We start from the raw sequence: 16,079 nt of genomic DNA, 5'->3' as shown, positions 1-16,079 counted from the left end.
ACATTGGAATTGGAGGTTACTATTGGTTATAGAATCTTTATTGTCGTTATGTTTTTCCATTTAAGTTTTAGAATATACGTGTCCTTGATCTACAACAATTACCAAACCTATTTATAAAATTCTTAATTTTATTCTACCCAATGGAATGGTGGCATGTTGAATTTGAGTGAACGTATTCTTACAACATACTATTGACCATCGATTATGAAATTGATCAAGTTGAAGATGGTTAGTGGTGGATACATATTATTCCCAGTTGCTAGAAATATGAAACATCATATATCAGTCCTGTGGATGATCTTGTGCAATGTGAAGAATACTTCTTTTACATGTGTCGGTTTAATGAAGTTTGTGACACATAAAGTCCCTATGCTAATAAGGAAGAAAAATCTGTTTAAGAAAAAGGCTATTTGGACTTTTTCCTTCTCGTTTTTCTCATCAAATTGATCAGTTCTAAAACCTGAGACACTCGATTTAATTCCACTAATGCCAAAAGCTATTGTATATAAAGATCTATATAGAAATCCCATTTGAAGTCCATTGGATTGTTCACATTTGTAAGTCAGAATAGTTGTAGACACCCCATTTTCGCATTCACCTGATTAATCAACTCATCAACACGATTGCGGTGGTTCTCAATGATGGATGAATATTCCAATATTTTTTATTTGTTACTAGATACGTTTTAGAAATTCAGATGAGGTATCTCATGCAAACAAAATTTTAGAAACCATGCTACACTTGGAAAATATGACACAAAACGTAGAAATCATCATTTTTAAAATAAAAAGAAGCTTTATGAGAGAAATCACAAAATTATCAAATTATCAAAATACCCCTAATATTAAAACATCATTAGAGCATACATTACACTAAGGAAAACCTTTTCGAACACATAAAATAAAAAATTAAAATCAAACAAATTGTTTCGCCAATTTTTACCAAATTTAACAAAATTATGAAAATGCCCCTCATAGGATCCATGATCATTTCACACCAAAAATCCATACGTCATAAAATGATACTCCCATTGAATTCCTTACAAAAATTTGATTTTAAAACATCCTAAAACGTGAAAAAATAACATTTCAACTTAAAAGTCCTCTTTGAGGGCAAAATAGTAAATTTTCAATCCTAAAAATTTAAAATTTTAAAATTAATAATTAAAACATTAATTAACATAAAGTGAAATCTTAAAAAATTAAATAAAAATTTGAACAAATAAAATCAATCAATTAAGCCCACGGGTTAAATTTTAAGTGGTGGCCCACTTACTTAAGTGGGGCCCACATAATATTTATTAAAAAACCCCTCCATTTGGGGTCCCAAAGAATTTAAAATGTAGTTAGGGGATTTTAAAAAAAAACTAAAAAAATAGCTTTTCATTATATATAAGTTTCAAAATCCAAATTCAATAGACCTAATTAAATAACTTAATCCTATCTTGAAGAAACCTAGTCAAATTGAAAAACTCCCAAAAAGCTCTATAAAAAGGAGCTTCCAACCTAAACTCGCAGGTCAAGAAAAATCCTAGGAAAGAGAAGTCAAAAACTGTTCCCAGTTTTCTCAAAATCCTAAATCTGAAATCCCAAGTCCTTACCTAACACCCAAACCCCATTTTTTACTCAAAAATATCAATAAATCACTAAAAAATATTCAGAAACCATCAAAACACCTAGAACATCCAAAATAATATTCAAATCTAATAGAAGAATACCTCACTTCTGAAAGCGCCCTTAATCCACGGGTTGCGCTAATCCGCTTTTAATTTTTGAGGTTTGGGAGTCGTCACCTAGTTACTACGGTCTAGGAACCGAACACTGACTCTAAAAGATAAATAATACTAATCTACAAAAGAAAGTACGGGTCTGGAGATCACGTTATGAGGTTAGAAGGTGTTAAGTACCAACCCCGCTTGACAAACGTCAGTCTCTACTTTTTTCAAATAAAACTACATTGCTAAAAGACTTTAATAAATAATAAATAAAATAAGAATGAAAAATACCTAGATGATCACAACGATAGGTTCCTTAGAGTTGGCGGAGAGATTCCTTGCTTGTGAATCATTGCTTCATTTTCGTTACTAGCTCCGCTTCGGATTTTCAAGATGAAGTATGTTCTCCTTAGATCTAAGTATTTTCTAATGTTTGATACATTTTTGGGTCTTTTTGAAGGATTTCTGGATATTTTTTTAGCTAAAATTGGAGGTTGGATGATAGGTAAGGGGTTAGGGCTTCAAAATTAGGGTTTTTGGAAGGTTGGGGAAGCTTATTGACCTATTTTTTCTAGGATTTTCTCTTTGATACCAAAATAGGTTGTAGAGACCCCTATTTATAAATTTTTTTAAGAACTTTTTATATGGAGTTAGAGTTAGATTATGTTTCTTTTAGATAGTTTTAGAATTTAATTAGAATTCTATTAGATAGTTTTAGAGTTTAATTAGAATTCTTTTAGATAGTTTGACTTGGGTCTTATTAGATTGATTAGGGTTTTAACTTAAGTCTTATTTGATTGATTAGAATTTAGGGTTTTGACTTAAGTCTTACTTGATTGACTTGACTTTAGGGTTTTGACTTAAGTCTCACTTAATTGACTTGACTTAAAAAATTTTAATTTTAATTAGAATTTCACTTTACATTAATTAATATTTTAATTATTAATTTTAGAATTTTTAATTATTAAAATTATAAAATTATCGTTTTACCCTCGGAGAAGACTTTTTGCGTTTTAAGTCGTTTTTCAATGTTCCAAGATATTTTTGAAATCGATTTTTGTAAGGAATTCAATGAGAATATTGGTTTGTGTCATTTATGAAATTTTTTATTCGAAATGGTCGTGAACTTTATGAGTGCTATTTTCGTAATTTTGTCAAATTTTGTGAAAATTGACGAAATGATTTATTTGGTTTCGATTTATTATTTTATGTGTTTGAAAGGATTTTTCTAAGCGTAATGTAGGCTCTAGGGATGTTTTGAGGTTAAGGGTATTTTGGTAATTTGATCATTTTTTAGTGATTTTTATTGTGAAGTTTCTTTTTGTGTACAAGATAATGATTTCTATGTTTTTGAAGTTATATTTTCCTAGCGTAGTGTGATTTCTACAGTTTTGTTAGTTTGAGATACTTCATCTAAATTTCTGAAACATATTTAGTAATAAAATAAAACGTTGGAATTATCATCTATTATTGGGAATCGTCGTGATCAGGTCGACGAGTTGATTAATCAGGTGAGTGCAAAAATGGGGTGTCTACAGATGCCCCTCTTTGACAGAGGGTTGAAGCAAACTAGATAGCAAATCTATTTTGGTAGATAGTGCGATATCCAATTGCTAAAGCTAGTGACAGTTCATTTTGTAACCTGATTTAGCATTCCTCAGGACGTTCAGATCATTGAGGGTAAAACTCTCCCCGAAGTAAAATTTATCAGGTCCTTGAGCGCGTACTCTCACTGATAGCGTCAGATCCTTGAATTTTAGAAAATTCTCCTTGACTAATGAAACAAATGTGCAAGTGTGTGCACTTAAAATCTGAGATAAATCTCAGAGGGTCTAAGTGAAAACTGAGTAAATTTCCAGAAAACCCTCGGCGGTAACTGGCTGAGCATAATACGAGCAAATCCTCGGCTACAACTGACTGAGCATAATTCGAGCAAACCTTCGGTGACAACTAGTTGACCATAATCCTAGTCTAGCTGAGCTTAATCCGAGCAAACCCTTGGTGGCATCTGGCTGAGCATAATCTGAGCAAACCCTCGGTGGTAACTGGCTGAGCATAATTTAAGTAAACCTTCGGCGGTAACAGAGCAAAATCAAAGATAACCCTTGGTGGCAACTGAGCAAAATCCAAGATAACCCTTGGCAGCATTTGAACAAAATCCAAGATAACCCTTGGCGACAACTAAGCCAAATTCAAGATAACCTTTGGCTGTATTTGAGCAAAATCCAAGGTAACCCTTGGTGGCAACTGAGAAAAATCCAAGTTAACCCTTGACGACATCTAAGTAAAATTTAAGATAACCCTCGGCGGCATCTGAGCAAAATTCGAGATAACCCTCGATGACATCTGAGCAAAATGAATAAATCTGGAAGAGAATGGATGAATCTAAGAAAGAATGAATAAATCTAAGAATAAAAGAATGAATCTGAGAAAGAATGTATAAATTTGGGAAACAATAAATGAATCTGAGAAAGAATGAATCTGGAAGAAAATGAATAAGTGTGGGAAAAACATTAATGAATCTAGGAAAGAGAGAATGGCCTATCTCATATTCTAGGTGGAAGGGTAATGAGTTAATCTCTGGACAAAACCAAATATGAGATCAGAAACGCTTCTGTTTGAACCTCAAAAGTTTTCAAAAATTTTATGAATTTTTAATTTCTTTATATCTCATGGGTTTTCAAAAAAATTATTATCAAGAGGATAACCTTAAATCCGGGATTCCCATTATCCTTTAGGATTAACATTGATTAGGCTTGAGATCAAAAATGCGCCTAGTTTGACATGAAACATTGTATTGAACACATCTAAAAAAATGCCCCTAGTATAAAGGGGAAACTACATATCAAAGAAGAAAGAAAGTGCCCCTTATATGAAGATTTGAAATATTTGATTACCACAAGCGCAATAAAGATTCAACTTTTTAATTTTGATTTTTTATATTGAAGATTTTGAGTCAGGCTCAAAAGAGCAAAACATTTTCTTTAGAGACTTATCATGGAATTCACCCTTCTCCCTTTTGATTTACTAGGGGATGCAAAAAATTTTAGATCAATCATAGACAAGATACTTGTGGCTTCTGAGTCTTTGCCTAGTTTAAGCTAAGTGTTGAACTTGATTATTCAGACTTCAAATGTCTCGGCTCGAACCTCCTGAGATTTTTTTTATTTTTCTTTATTACTTTAACTTTTTCCTAGATCGCCTTTTTAGGTTTTCGATCTAGCGAGCTTGCTTTAGCTTTTGTCTGATCGCCTTTTCAAGTTTTTAATCTAACGAGCTTTCTTTTCTTTTTTCTTTGCTCCAATTGTTGCCAAAGTCATCCTTTCAGATTTTCAATCTTGCGAGCTTGCCTTAATTTTTGCCTAAGTCGTACTTTTCAGGTTTTTCAACTTAGCAGGCTTCATTTTTTAGTTTTTTTTTTTTCTTCCCTTCTGAGCTTCTCGAGTTATTGTCTGATCATGCTTTACTACCTTTATTAACTTTTTCACACGGTACTTAGAAAGACTTTTATGGGTAGGCTTAGGACTGGGTATAAAAAGAAAGGAATTCTAAGGCTCAAAAACCCGAATGCCCCTTGTGTGGTATTTATTTCTTTTTCTTTGAACTTTCCTTCCTATATATTTATTTTTATTTTTTTCGTGTAAGAAAATATATATATATATATATTTTTATTTTGATGTGGTTGGGGCTGAAGTAACTTTTCAGGTTACCTACGTACCCCAGATTTTTGGGATTTGACCAAAACGTAGTTCGAAATTTTCCTTCCCCTGGGTTAGGTGATTGGGCTGAGAAAGAAAAAAAAATATTTTTTTAAAAGACTGTAAAGGGCTGAGAAAGGAGATATTGAACTGGGTAGCGAAAAAATTGATTCGACTAAAGATGGCCTCCTTAAATGTAGTACCGTTTGATTTGATCAAGGTTGGTTGGTTCTAATAATTCAATTCCATCATGGTCTTGAAGTCTGACAACTTTTCCTGGTAATATTTCCTTGATGATGAACGGACCTCCCTAATTTGGTTTGAATTTTCCTTTAGGGTCAAAGATAGGTGTTCGGTTCTCTTTGAGTATCAAATCCCCAACTTGTAAGTGACGGGCCTTGATATTCTTGTCAAATGCACAGGCGACTCTTCTTTGATAGGCCTGCATGTGGTACAGAGCTCTTAGTCATTTTTCTTCGATTAGATTTAATTCCTTATACCGTTGATGAACCCAATCTATTTTTAGCAATTGAGTTCCATCAAGGCCTTGAGTGACGGGATTTCCCTTTCAACTTTTACGACTGTTTGTGTATCATATACTAGGCAGTAGAAAGTAGTTCCAGTGAAAAACTGTATTGAAGTATAATATAGCCTTAGTGCGATCAGTAACTTCTCTAAGCAATCTTGGTTTGATTGACACATTTTCCTTATTGGTTGTTTTAACTGTTTCATTGGTCTGGGGACGGTAGAGAGATGATCTGTGATACTGGATCTTGAACTTTGAAAAGAAAGTAATCCTTGACTTTTGTGACGCCCCGCCGAATCCTAACACAAATCCCAAGGCCATCTCGAGGCACTAGGTGGCGTCTCAAAATTTCGGCATGGTCTCCTCTGTTTATATTAGCATTCAACGGAACACAAAACCTGATAATCCAAGTTATAACAAAACCTGTATATAAAAACGTAGATACAGGAAATAACAGCGGAAGACTAATTATCTCTAACATGTAAATAAATCAGAGTGCGGAAGATTATCAATATACAGGTTTACCAAAAACACTCTCACTCTAACATAGGCCTAAACTCTCAATCCAAAGACTACATGCATCCTGGATGAAACTGACAACACTAACGGATGTAACCCTAGTGCTCACCAGGCGATAAACTCTGATCGTCGATCTGACCGACCAGATACTCCTCAATTATTGACTTTACGCCCGTCTCGGTAGCTGCAAGTGTTGGAACTAAAAACAATAGGAAGGAAAGGGTGAGTAACGATGGTTACCCAGTAAGTCCACAACCAATTCCTACTAATAACCTCCCCTAAATATGATCAAGTAAACATGCTGAACAGTTTAGCAAATGCAAAATTTTAAAAAAGAAAATACGATTAACTGGTACATATAGCCAGGAATGAGCAGCTAAACAGTTTAAAAGTTTACATCACATCAATCATCAGTACTCATTATACGTTTTTCATCTTTTGCAAATATAGTTGACAACATTGAAATAATAGACATGCTTTGTAGTTTATAATTCGAAATATAACAACAGATACTTACTACAAGTGGTGGAGTATTGGAATTAAAAAGTTGGGATTCACGACTGGATCGCTCCTAGTCAGGACATGATATTCTTCAATAACATAGTAGTTCCTGATTTTATGGCTGGTCGTGTCTACCACGCTTGCGGGACCATTTATCCGGCTCAGGTTGGCCGTTTGACGTGACCGTAAGCAATGGGTCTCTTTTCGATGTGTCAGAATGTTCAACTGCTACTAGATTGTTAGTGATCACTGACCAATCATCTTCATCTATGCCTATCAGGCGTGCATGTGAATCCCAAATGACACTTTACTCATATACGACCACCTTTACAATACACGTTCACTGGTAAAGATAAGAAAAGATTGAACCCGGATTCAAGTTGTGACTGCACTCTCATACGCGTCCTATACCACGTATGAGTTTGGTGGTCCCTACCGTACATCCCAAGATAGTGCACCCCTCTGGATGATGTGACGTACTATCCCTTCAGGCATTAACAAATCCTTTAACAGCTCACAAAATAGCTACGTATATATATGATTTTTCATTTAAAACAAAAGAGAAATTAACAGAACAGGGTTGAGAATGGATATCCAGTTCCTACCATGCAACTGTGGCCACCCGGCCTAAAAATAAATAACAGTACTCAGCGCAAGTGCTAACATAATCATAAATAAACATGCAACCCTTTCATTAATAACCTGGATATCCTTCACCAATCTACACACAACATACAATGTAAAATGCAGACATCACCCCTCAGGTGTGATTTTGACATTTTACCGTTCATTCCCCTTTTCCATTCTTTCGACATTTTCACTTTTCGTCTTTTCAAACCAACCATCCATTTTCAATATCTTTCAAAGTCATTCTTTTGGTCTTTCCATTGAAAATCATCAAAGTTTATTCAAAAACAAGGTCCCGGCGATGCACGGGGCCAAAGCTGTTAAAAACAAGAAAAGCTGGTGAAAATTTGGCTAAGTGTTGGAAACTCAAATTTTCAAAGTTCTCAAAATTGAAAACAGGTTTTTGAAAATGAAAGTCTCGATCATGAGATTCGACACCATATAATTTTTGAAATTTAATTTAAAGTAATACGAAAGTTATTACATTTTGAAAACTTGTCGAAAACGTCGAAATCTACTTTTTTTTCATGAAACCAAAATTCGGATTTTGATCCTTTGAGATTTGGATCTTAAAACCATTCCCATTGTTCCGAAATAGGGGGTAAAACCTTAATTTCATTAAAGAACTTAAAGTAAATGGAAAATAAAAATTAAATAGGACATTTACTTAAATATTTTTAATGAAATTAAGGGTGGGAAATCAAGTATAGGCAATGGGGAGGTCAAATGAAATGAAGGGTGGGAAATCAAGTATAGGCAATGGGGAGGTCAAGGCAAAAGTCAGAACATAGTTCTAAAAAGAATTGTTTCTGTCGGTGGTAGAACTATGAGTTTTTAATGAAATGAAGGGTGGGAAATCAAGTATAGGCAATGGGGAGGTCAAGGTAAAAGTCAGAACACAGTTCTGAAGAGAACTGTTTCTATCGGTGGCTGTCGGTGGCAGACCCATAGTTCTGTTGGTGGAACCGACAGAATACTGTAGACACCCCATTTTCGCATCCGCCTGATTGATCAACTCGTCAACCCGATTGTAATGATTCCCAATGATGGATGTGTATTCCAATGCTTTATTTTGTTACCAAATATGTTTCAGAAATCCGGATGAGGTATCTCGAACTGACAAAACCTTAGAAACTACACTACGCTAGGAAAATACGACCCCAGAAACATAGAAATCATCATCTTGCAGACCACAAAGAAACTTCACGATAAAAATCATTAAAAATTACCAAATTACCAAAATATCCCTAACCTCAAAACAACCCTAGAGCCTACGTTACGCTTAGGAAAACTCTCTCGAACACATAAAATAACAAATCGGAACCAAATAAATCATTTCACCAATTTTAACAAAATTTGACAAAATTACGAAAATGCCCCTCGTAAAGTTCACAACCATTTCACACAAAAAACTTCATAAATAACAAAAACTAATATTTCCATTGAATTTCTTATGAAAAATCGATTCTAAAACATCCTGGAATATTAAAAATCGACTTAAAACGTGAAAAGTCCTCTCCGAGGGCAAAACGGTAATTTCACAATTTTCATAATTAAAAATTTTGAAATTAATAAATAAAACATTAAATAATTAAATTTAAACATTAATGAAATTAATTTAAAATTTTGAACCTAAAAAATCGATTAATCGGACTCTCAGGCAAAATTGTTGAGGGTTCGTGGGATATTTCTTTAAGGACCCCTCCATTTGGGGGTCCAAAGAATTAAAGATATTTTAGAGGGGGGTTCTCCAAAAATTAAAAGTCAATCAAGCAAGACTGTAGTCAAAGTATTAAAGTCAATCAAGTGAGACTAAAGTCAAAATTAAAGTCAATTAAGCAAGACTGAAGTCAAAATATTAAAAGTCAATCAATTAAGACTAAAGTCAAAACATTAAAAGTCAATCAAATAAGACCAAAAGTCATAATAGAATTCTAATTAAATAATAACTCTATCTAATAGAGTTCTAACTTAAAAACAATTCTACCTAAAACAATTTGAATTAAAACACAATTCTACCTAAAACAATTCTAATTAAAACACAATTCTACCTAAAACAAGTCAAACTAAAACACAACTCTAATTAAAAGATCTCTAATTAAACACTAAGTCTATCCAAATCAACCCCTAAAAACATCTATAAATAGAGGTGCTCACACCCTATTTTCGTATCAAATCATAAATCCTAAGAGAAGTAGGTCTAAAAGCCCCCTCTGCCTCCCATAAACCTTGGTTTTGGAGCCCCAACTCCTTACCTAACATCCCCCCTTCGATTTTAGCATAAGAAACGCCTAAAAGCCTTCCAAAAACACCCCCAAATCCGCAACAAACTTGAAGAGTTTAGATCCAAAAGCAAGGAGATACCTCGGTCTAGGAGATACGAAGTCAAATCCGGAGACAGAACGAAGCAAGGGAGCACGGTACAAGGAGCTCTTTTTGTCAGATCTGAGGGAACAAAGTCCTTGCTATCGGAAAGGTAAATTTTTATTTTTATTTATTTTTGTCTAGGTTTTAGCAATGTAATTTACTTGGGAATTTAGTAGAGACCGGCTTTGGCCGGGCGGGGTTGGTGCCTAACACCTTCCAATCCCGTAACATGATCCCCGAATTCAATTTTTTTGGTTTTAGATTAGTTTTTATCCATTTAGAGTCATTGATCGGTTCCTAGACCGTAATAACTAGGTGGCGACTCCCAAACCTCAAGGGTCAAAAGCGGATCCGCGCACCCCGCGGATCGAGGGCGCTTTCAGTGGCGACTCCACTGGGGACATTGAGGATCAAACTTGAAAAGCCCCAAGTATGGGAACATTGCCGATGACCTAGTTTTTTTTTCTTAGTTAGTTTCTTTTGTTTGCTTATCATTTTTTTTTTATTCTTGTCGGTCCGATCATTAACCATTCGATTCTAGTCATAATATCTTGATCCAACATTTTTTTTTTGGTTTAATTTAGGGCCGCCCGGAGTGACTTTAAATAGTGCGAAATTTGAAGGTGATGATTACATTGAAGATGGGATAATGATCATTGGGTTATGGTTATTATTATTATTATTATTTTTTCTTTGGGTTAATTTGTTTTTCGATAATATTGTTATTTAGCTTTTTTAGGAATCTATTTTTTTTTCCTTGGATATGTCATGGTCCTTAGACAATTTTATTATTAGTTTTTGATTTTTAGTGAAAAAAAAATTAGGGATTTTTGAGTTGCTGTCAACGACAGCAACATACTTGGCTGGAAAATTGTTTTTTAAAAGGGGTGTTAGTGATAAAAATGGGTTTTTACTGGTACACCCTTAATGATTCTAATTTAAGGGAGGGTGTGCTTGTAGTAAAAAACCGTTTCTATCCAATTTATGTCATCTTCTTCAGCGCTTCTTCAAAGACCGTGTGTAACAATTTAACGCCTCTATACAGATCGGTTTAGGGTTGTTAAATCTGATCGATGTGTTTGAAGTAGAGATGCAAAGTGTCGAATCCACAATCCCTTTAAAATCTGATCAATTTTGAGCGGTTTTTGTTGAAAAATCGATGCTTCCTTCGTTGATCGAAGAAGTTTGGAGTCGCTGGTTTTGATTGGCAGAGGACCTTTGGTTCAGAAGTGAAGTAATAGATCTTGTTCGTGGCATCGATTTTCTCTTTTGATTAGTTTCTTCCGAAGTTTGTTTTGAATTTTCGACTGAAAATTTCTTTTGAAACCCAGTTTTAAAAAAAAAAAAAAAAAAAGAAATAATGCCGATTTTCTTGTGGGGGTTGGAGAAGAAGAGAGGATTGAGAGATCAACGAAGACATTTCAGATTTTGTTCCTTACCTAAGAGACTTTCTAACCTTGATAATTTCCCTCTTCGATCGAGTCATGAAAGTCATGGGATCATCCAATCTAAAATCAATAAAATTTTATCGATTTGAGTTTTTATTTCAAAATTTTCTTCCTTGATCCGAATTTATTGAAATTTCAAATCGTTTGGGAGTGATCATTGTCGTTCTTGGTTTGGAGTTCATTGGTTGAACGTTTCTGAATTTCTAGAGACGCTGTTTGTGAAATTGGAATCATCCAATCCGAATGAAATAACAGAGTTAAGAGGTGGAGATGACCTTACAGCCTCCCAATATTGTTTTTTTTTCTTCAAGTTCGATTCCAGTGGTCATCAAGAACCCAGTTCGCTGGGTTCTTAACGCGCAAATTACGATTGTCATCGAAGTTTGAGATCTCTGTTGATGTTGGATAGAATGCATGTTTTTTTAAAGAAAAAAAAATAAAAGGGGTAAAATCTTTCGAGAATCATTCTAATGGAAATTCCATGGAAGCCACTTTGTGTTGTAGGTGTTTTAGTATTTTTACATGTTATTACACCAACGCGCCATCGTGATTTTAAATTCTTTTTTTAATAGCCAACGGTTTGACATGGCAAAATATCGGTGGTTCTGTTTTTTTTTTTTAAATGTGTGTTATTTAAGTTATAAAAATATTTATAAAAAAAAAAACTATTTTTTTTTATTGCTTAATAAAGGTTGATTTTTTTCTAAATTGTTTTATTTCTTTTTCTCTTCTTCTCTCTTTCAATTGGTTGATAAATTATCATAACCTCTTAATGATCGTTGTTCCATCCTTAATCTAATACCCTTTGAATATCAACATGTTTGGGGTCACCCCAAATAACCCCTGATTGAACCATAAAAAAAATAAATAAATAAAATAAAAAATCTATTTTGGATCAAATAAAGTGCTTGACTCTAATTATTAATCTGTATGGTATACCCATTGATTGTCGTAATCTTGATTGAGGTGTATGTGGGAATTGCTTATTTTGATCATAATGTTGATATGATTGGTTTGTGCATTATTTTGATTATTATCTCTATGATATCAATGTGTGATCGGTTTAATTGGACCCATGGGCCCATTTGTTTGAAAAAAGGCCCCGGGCACACCCCACCCTGCTTTGCACACACCACATGCACGTTTACCGCTTTACTCACTTACACGTCCCATTTAGCCAACGTGGCACTAGTGCGTGGCCCGGTCTCTTCGGAGATGCGACGTCATTCATGAAACTCACAACTCCAGTCACGTACCTTAGGGTATATCGAACTGGGGCATCAATACCGTCTGATCAGGTGATTCTGAGAGGTATATTGATGCACCCAGGCTGGAACGACCTGAGCCTTTGACCTATTGTGAGCCACACAGTCACATGTCCCGATTGCCAACGTAGTACTAGTACGTGGTCGGTCCCCTCGTGGGATGCCAAACCATTTATGAAAGCTACAACTCTTGACTCGTACCCGTAGGTATAAAAGATAATCTAAGTATATCAATTGCACTTCTTGGTCAAAACCGGTGCCTAAGCAAGATCTTGCCCCGCTGTACCCTACTGTACGAGGGGGATAGACTACGTCTATTCTAGACGAGAGGTATTTAAGTGGGCCCTTGCTCTGCATTGTGCGCCACCTCTCAACTGGAGATCAAACTGGCTGTTTTTGGCTTCAGAGAAGTGAGTTGAGGTTTTAGATTATCACCTACACGGTATATCAAACCAAGCCACCACGTATCGAAAGGTATATAGGTGTGCTTGGGCAAGGGTGGCCAGATAAAAATGCATTGCACGTAGTAAACTTAGAGTCTAGAAACCTTTCCAGTAGGTCACGACTCGAACTTATCGTGGGTGTTCCCGGGTTGTTATTGAATGAATGCATGTGAGTGTTGAGATCAAAGTGTATGATTGGCCTCAAGGATCAAAAATTTATTTTTGAAAATTAAAATGGGTGCACCAACCCAATAAAGAACCCATTCTTTTACAATAATGACCCAGTCCACCTCGATCCAACGATCATGATGGACCGGGCCATTCAAATCAAAAGGGAAATTGAAGTTTCAAAGAAGAAAAAGAAAATATTTTCCAGAAAAGAAAGTTTTCCAAAAAAAAAAAGAAGTGTTCTCTAAAAAAAAATGTTTTCCAAGAAAAAATATTTTCCAGAAAATATTTTCCATAAGAACAAGATTTTCCAAAAGAAAATAAAAAATTGGTCTTTTACATGGACCTTGGAAGAGTACTAAAATCCTATTTTGTGTCAAACCAGGATGTTAGCCGCCGGCGATAACCCAGTCGATCAGTTAGTCAAAACAACCGTCATAGGGATGCACCCTGTAGAGAAGATCAATTTTGGGAGGTTCATGTTGAGGAGTGCTATTTACTTCCATGAGTTTGAGATAGACTGGAACCTCTTACATGCTATGGCTAAACGATGGAACCCCTACCTTCACATATTCCACATTGGGCGTATACACTTGTGCCCTACTCACGAGGATTTTTGTGGTATTATGGGGATATCCACTTCAGGACCTCTAGTCCGGCCCTCATTGAAGACCGGATATTCTGGTGCCCTCGCCACAGGATTGAATATTTCCAAAGAAGAAGCCAAGGCCCTAATCCATAACGGGAGACTGGATTTAGTACCTTTACTAGGCCCATACCGCTCCCGCAGTCATCATTTCAATGTAAAACCCGAAGCCTGGTGAGCCACTAGAGACTATCGATTATGCTTAGGAATCCTAGCCCAATACATACTGACCTCTAATAGTGATGGCCAAACTATCCCTGAGTCCTTCATAGATATAGCCTCTCAACTCTCGAGGAAAGCCAACCCAGTACCCCTCATCTTAGCTGAAACCTTCTCAGGTCTAGATGCCATAAAAAATGGTGAGCGGGAAAGCTTCAAAGGAAGCCCCCACTTACTCTATATGTGACTTTGTGATCGTCTTAAGATTGTAGATGTTCCCTCAAACCTCGAATATGGGCCAGAACACTTTTCCAAGAGAAACCTGTTAGTGCGTCACAACTCAGTCAAAGCCTGGAGTAAATGGTTAGACTCTCGCTTAGCTCGTCATATCGGTTTAAGATGTCCTTGGTGGATGACTGATCCCCTCATTCTAGGAACCAAAGGATCCTACTATGTCCGTCTGATCGGTTTAGAAAAAACATCTTTTTACCATCCTAATTTGATCCCAGAACAGTATGATGTACCCATAGAGTTATCATTATCTCAACCCAAAGCTTTCTTTTCCCCCGAGCCTTTGACTGAAAAGTTAGTACACCTCATCGAGAAAGCATGGAACAAGCGCACCTTAGGGTATCCAGACGGACCAGCAGAATTCAGAGAGCCAGTTGTTAGAACCAAGAGGGTCAAGCCTGACAGCAATCCTGATGACAATCAAGACAAAACCAAGCGTCCATGTAAAAATAGTTCAAATCAAATTTGTTGAAAGATGTTTTAATAAGAACATATTGTCAATCATTTTCAATAAAACTATCTTTCTTTTTTGAATAAATATCTCCTTTTCAAATACTCATTGTGTGAATGGATTGGTGCACAAAATTCAATAAAATCTCAGGGTTTATTTAAAATGTTATCAAGGAGGTGACATTGAAATTGGTTAAATTCACCTTCAAAGAGGTTTTAAGGGTTATCATTGTATGTAAGCTCAATCGTCCATTGTCTAGCTAGGTTTGTAAATCCGATCAGTTAGAGTAAACGTCAATATCAAGTCAACAGTCAGAAATGACCTCAAAATTTTTCAACATCATCCAATTGTTCTTTGAAAATCATAGTGCTTCAATCCTACCGGTTGTAAGTAATGTCTCAGTTCTCATCAAGCCCGTTTTGGGTAGTCTTGAGTTTTCATGGGTCATTTGGGTTAGCTCGAGTCCTTTTTTCTAGCAAGGTCATATCTTCCTTAGATTGAGCCTACTCTTTCTTATTGAGTCAAGTTAGTTCGTCGAGTTTATAGAGGTGTCTGTCGCCCCTTCTGAATTGATCGTACAAAAGAAATTTTTGAATATCTCGAGCGCATTAACGAATTAACTAATAATCTAAATTCAAAGACAAGAAGATAAGAGTCGGGCTCAAGAAAGCAAAGGTCATTGACCTCGGAACAGAAATAAATTCCTAAAGAGATTCAAATAGAAATCATCTTATCTCTAGAGGAACACAAGGGGATAATGAATTTTCTCAGAAATTTCAAAAGACTTGTTCGTGTGATCATATGAGGGTATGTTAGGTACAAGCTTGAGTGTTGTTCAACATCGACTAGATACTCGTCTATATCAATGGAATTAAAGAAGATGTTATAAAATGTATCAGTGCTATCCTCACTACATCTTAAGTTGCAAATCGCATATTATCAATCGATATGGGGATACCTTTTGAATTGATATTTGATAATGGGTTGTACATCAATGCTTAAGTTGTTACTCTATATTTAAAGTTCAAGATCCGGCATCACACATTATCTCTCTACCGTCCTCAGATTAATGAAAGGTTGAAGCAGCTAGTAAAAAATCTCAAAATAATCATCAGGGAAATGTGTCAATCACATCAGGATTAGTTAGAAAAGTTACCATTCACACTAGGGGCACATCTTACTTCAATGCTATCTTATATTGGAGCTATTCCCTACTCCTTAGTGTATGGCATGGAAGTAGTTTTGCCAGTTGAAAT

Source organism: Akebia trifoliata, chromosome 12, assembly GCF_017979445.1.
Source record: "Akebia trifoliata isolate Shusen 1 chromosome 12, ASM1797944v1, whole genome shotgun sequence".
Taxonomy (NCBI): domain Eukaryota; kingdom Viridiplantae; phylum Streptophyta; class Magnoliopsida; order Ranunculales; family Lardizabalaceae; genus Akebia; species Akebia trifoliata.
The sequence above is the reverse complement of the archived record's forward strand: the minus strand, read 5'-3'. Positions refer to the sequence as shown.